Raw genomic sequence first — 6,000 nt, 5'->3', positions numbered from 1 at the left:
GGACAAAATTACGGCAAACGAAAACAGTGAAAGCCAAGAATATACCAGCTGCATGCAAAGAAGCCACACGTACGATTAATGGTTAGTAATTAATGACTCTCTATATACACGTGCTAAATGTTTAATACCTTCATATATTTATTAATATTGTTAACATTGTTGTAGTTGTGTGGTTTTATTTTATGTATGTTTTATTTATTTAGGATATTTTATCACATTTCCAAATCAGCGTCTGAATATTCTTAAGAATTAAAAAGGATTATTTTTGCTATTATATTATCATTACACACCAGTGGCATAAAATGGTCTTTAAATGACAATAATATTGTCCAATTAAAGTAGTTATAAAGTAGTTTGTGACAGGCCTAAATAAATTTAAATCCATCATGCTTTTAGTCATTTTCCTATAATGAAAACAAACTGCAAGATACATAATAGATCAAATATCTAGTGTCACATTATTATGTCATATTTACTGCAGTGAGTCAGCGTTGTCACCGAGATCTTACAAAGAGCTGACAGGAAGTTTAGTATTTATAACCTGCACTCTGCTCGTTGTTTTTGTTGTGCTTAAAAACATCCCCATGAAAACAATTGGTGCATTCTCTCATGATATGACTGTACCCCATCTGTAGCCATACACTTTTACATAGATTATCAATAAAATGATGTGAACGGGCTCTTTAAATATTGCACTATCCCTGTGAAATTGTATGCAATCCCCAGAAAATACCATCTTATGTAACCACTTTGGAAGCATCTCAAACGAGAGCAACCCGCTCGCAGCTTGTTTCAATTGCTCTACGAGAACGGAGCAAGTTTATAACGAGCGTAAATATGTCGTGCACGCTTTACAAACCGACTGAAGGCCAAAAACATCGCAGGCGTCAGGTAGGGAGGTGAGGCAATGTTGGAGGCCCCGTGTCCAAAGCCTTGGCAGCGTAGATACAGAATCTCACTCTGCAGATAACACTGCAGGAGATTTGTGGCGCGTTAAAACAATAGCAGCATTGGTGTAGCGCGGGAGCCACCTGGAACCGGAACATCTAAAACATTTGCATATACATTATGACAAAACAGTGCGACAGAAGCTCTGTTCTGTGATCAGGAAAACCTTGTAGTGGTCTTCCTCCAGGACGGTGGCCCTGCCCACACACTGTCACTATGCATATGTGCAAGAGTTAAAAGGAAACCATAGATATCAGGCTTATGGTAAAAAAAAATAAAAAAATAAAAGGATTTCACTGTTCCACATGACTGGCTCTGTCACCTCGACTGTCAATTTAGTTCAATGTAACTGGGAGAAATGCAGCTTTAAAAATAAAATAAAATAATAAATGTAGCTTGCGAGATCGTGGCATGATGGTTAAATTCTCCCAGAGCATTTGAGGCGATGACACAATGGCAGTGCAACACTCAGCACTATTTTTAAAATAATCTCCATTGTGTTGTTATGAAACGTTGTGCAGTCTTCACTTCTTTGCATTTGCTCCTAATGGTGGAACAACACTGCCCCCTGTTGGTTTTATCATGCGCAGCAGATCACGACAGTGTTTACACACAATGTGAACGCATACTGTGCTCAGTGGGAACGGGTTTCTTTGCCATATGAAAGCAATAAATGATAGAATGCACTTTACTAAACAGCTGACACAAGAGTAATTACCGAATGAGCGTCGCGGTGCCATAAAGCAAAATAATCATCATGTTTGCCTGTTTGCTTTCCTAAATGCCAGCTGGCTGTGGACACAACTATGGGCGTGTCTGTGTGTGTGCACCCATATGTTGACCGGTCACATATGGTAATTTGCAGTAAATCATAGACAATACAGCAACACTTCTCAAATAAAAAACTAAACTGTCTCACAAAATGCAGCAAATTTGCATGTATTCAATTTGACATGGTGTGACAAGCTGTTAATGCCAGAGTTGTCTTTTCTTTTTGTTTATTTTATACCGATAAAATCTCTATTTATAAATTGTCTTTTTAAATTGCCTTGTGTTTCTTTTATGTCTTTTGTCTAATGCCTTTCTGTCTGCCTCGCTGCTGAAAGCTTTGTGGGCTGAAATAGGTCTATAAAATGAAGTTTAACCTGAAACATTATACACATATATAGGGAGTTTTAGTTATTTATTTGTGATAAATGTTTTATTACTGAGTGATTTTATAACAAGCAGATACAAACCCTCACCATTACCCATCACAAAATATTTAAATAATGCAACATTGTCACAGTGACACAGTATTCAAAGTGACATATATTATACTGCACACTCAAAAAATGTTAGAAATAATCAAAAAGGTCAAATAAAATAGATAGAAAATATGAAAGAATGTATGAAAAATTATTATTTTCATATATAAAACATGTTATCCAATACATTATTCAAATGAATGAGAATTGTATTTATGTATGTCCCGGATCTCGATTTTTGGACAAACCTGTCACAGTGCATGTACTCAGTGGAACAATGACCTTAAATAGCCACAGCCTGGAAAGTAACTTCAAGTGGAGGAATGACAGGTAAAGAGGAAGGTAGCCAGGTAAAGTGGAGCCTGTTTTGGGCAGTTAATATACTTCCTCATCAAAAATGGATGTCTGCTAGTGAGGAGATGGACGTGTATGCTTTATACTTGTAGCAGATATAAGATCGGAATAAGCTCAGAATAAACGCACATTAACCTGAAACTGCTGACTGTAGCAATTATACATCTTCACTCATTTTCACCTACGAGCTGCTGTGTGTGTGTGTGTGTTTTCATGTTTTTATCATCGATGTCACATTCTCTCTTCAGTCATAAGTGAGAAAAAGTGCAACTTCTTCTATCTCCTCTATTACCGGCACAGTGTGAAGCGTGGCAGCACAAACATCCTCTTTTCTGGGTCACAGAGGAAATAAAGAGAGGCCTTTTAAAAGCTCTCACACATACAGACAGATGTGCTCACCGGTGCCAAACTCCACCCCACTGCAAGTCCGTTTTTTCCCATTACTTTCGCCTAATCAAAGTAACCTTTCCTCGATGCTAATCGCAACCCAACTGACCTTGTTCTTGCCTCAGGGAAGCTGGGAGTTAAACATGAGGCATTCGAGATGCTTAATGACTTGCCTTTTTTTTTTGTTTTTGTTTTTTTTACCAATTGCATCTCTGATATGCAAATTAATGCAGCAAGGTGCTCCCAAAATCTAAAATCAGATCATCAGTTCTCCAGGGGAAACATGGAAATATGGAGTTTCTGTGTACAGGCGTCTACAGGAAACAGAGAGAGAGCAATGTAATGTGGCAACAATTTCATTTAGTTTTAATCTTAATACTTTTTCGGCTTTATTCTGAGCTCTGTGTCTATGCGAGTTTATGTGATGTGTTCATCTCCCCGTAGGAAGACAGTTGAGGGTTGGTGGGTGCTGTGGGTTCATTACACCCACACCGCAGACACATGTAGAGGGTCGCAGAAATATATACAAATATAGACCAAATAAGTTACAGGTAAATAATAAGATGTGTAACTGTGAATGTGTTTCGAATTCAGCAAGGAGTTCGTGTGGGGATACGAGCCAGCAATAATATAATCCTGCGTAAAAGGACATAAATTTAGGAATTAAAAACAACAGAAAACAAATCCACTGTAGCGTCTTTATTTGATTTCAGTAAGTAAGACAAGTTTGTTTTATGACAAGGTCTGTTGTTTGTTTGTCTCGAACCAGATGTCTCATATAAGATTTAGTGGCTTTATTTTGGGACCCAATAATCCTTCATTATCCAAATAAAGACTGTCTGCCATTGCAAGCAACAACTATAAACCAAACAAAGGAAATATATTGTACAATTACTCTGAGAGCGTGTCTGACAAATCAATAATATGAGATAGAAAATGAAATTATAGAAGTTATAACAGCAGACCATGATTCAGCAGGTCAGAGAAGCTGGTGCAGGGTTATGTTTTCCACTAGGTGGTGCTGTTGTCTCTTTATTCTCTGCAAGATGCACCAGCCTCTCCTGATTCCTCCAATTCCACCAGGGATGCTTAGAATAGAATTGATGCATCCAAAATAGCTACTTCATCCAATAGAAACATGTTCTGTAAATAACAACTATCATAATCATCTTAAAATAGGAAAATGTTAGAGACTTTTAAATACGTGAATCTTTAAATTAGATACAAATAACACTAGCTGAGATCAGCTGTAGGTTGAACTGGTGGTTCATGGTGGTATGCTGGTAAATCTATGCAACATTGGAGCATGTTCTCAGTCATCAAGCACAGCTTTAACAAGATTTGGAATCTGCCATTAATGTCTGTTATGCAGAGATGAAGAGTAGTCAACAACTGTCTAAGTTAAGTGGCACTCCAAACTCACAAAATCGATACTAACTAATCTATATGTCGCTTCTTCATAGGGGAGAGCCGTTGTAGTCACCTTCGATTCATGCTGGTCAAAACAAGGCGACCAGATTTCACAATAGGTGGGACAAAAGTATCGAAACGTCGATATGAATACAAAGTTCCCACTATGTATGGATGCAAAGTTCTCCCCAAGTTCTCACTTTATGGACACACTTGCAGTGTAAACCTTCATCCGTTGTTCATCTTTCTTTTTTACCATATTTTTTGATTAGCCATAATATGGTGAAAATGAATGAACGCACATATTGCCCATCCATATGCTCTGTGTGTGCCCGACACACTGTTCTGGGGATTTGGCAAAACAAATTGGAGCAAACTGAGGTAAAAACATGGCTAAATACACAGCTTCCACTCTTCTGTGTTTATGGTCCTCACGCACATCCACGCCATTCACATTTTTGGCATGAGTGTAAGCTGTGTATTTAGCCATATTCTGGCACAACTGTGGGAGTTTTGGAACATGGCGAGCGTACAGATGGGCAGTGGAGCGGATTATGCTGCAGGAGAGGTTTAAGAATTATTTTATTTTTTTACACTTCTCTCTGTCAGGAAATCTTGTCACTATTGAAATCCAATGTAAGCTTCAAAAAGTAAATGAAGTTGAACATATATCATAGACCTAACGACAAGCTTTTAAACACCTTTTAAGGCTGACAATGTGATACTATAAAAAGAAATAGTATTAATATAATAAACTGCTGCTTGATGCTGTGAAAGGAGTGTTTGAATTAGTAATGTTTGTAATGGGCAAACACACAATTTACTTACTTATCAAGTCGAACACTTACATTATTCATATGAATATACCTGTAATTAATACAATCAACAGAATGACTGACTGAGCCTTTAACTAGAAATGAATCCTTTTAACATGAATCAAGTTATATCTCTCTGTCGGAGCTGCAGAGACTGATCCCAGGGACCCGGTAATTGTTACACAGAACAATAATATTGATTAGCCCCTAATAAATCTCGTCCTGCAAGTGTTCCTGTGCAGCAGAGGCTTCAGTGTTCTTAGGGGACACATCAAATGAATGATCGCCAACAAAAGGGGCTGGAGATGGATAATGCTGAGAGAGAGCTTTTTGCAAGTTAACAAATGAGCGAGGGACCGCAGAGCTCGAGCCTCTTCCTGTTACTGATTCTGTATCGATTTTTCATTTGTTTAAGTAGGACATATCATATGCAGGAAATGCAACATTAGCTGCCGTCACTGGAAACTCAACAACTGATGGCTTCCTCACCTCCACAGGGGGTTTTAATCAATCACATCCTAAAGCTATAACACTATATCACTGTATGGTTATTTAGGTAATAAATAGGCTTTAACTGAGAGGAGGTGGTATTGCGAGTTAACATATAATCTATTAGTTGTATCGTGTAATTAGAGTTGCTTTGCCAAGTCAGTCAAATTCGTTCCTTTTTTAACAAACCCAGTATGTAGCAAGTACATATTTAACAATTAGCAGGCGTCTATGAGTTGAAGCACTTGTGCAGCTCAGGCTCTACAGAGAGATATTGACTTATTGGTCTGGAAGCTCAATGCATTTACAAGGGGCCATCCAATAATCTCTAAGCACTTCATTAGAGAGAA

The sequence above is a fragment of the Cottoperca gobio genome, chromosome 19 (genome assembly GCF_900634415.1).
Source record: "Cottoperca gobio chromosome 19, fCotGob3.1, whole genome shotgun sequence".
Lineage (NCBI taxonomy): Eukaryota > Metazoa > Chordata > Actinopteri > Perciformes > Bovichtidae > Cottoperca > Cottoperca gobio.
This window is presented reverse-complemented; position numbering follows the sequence as displayed.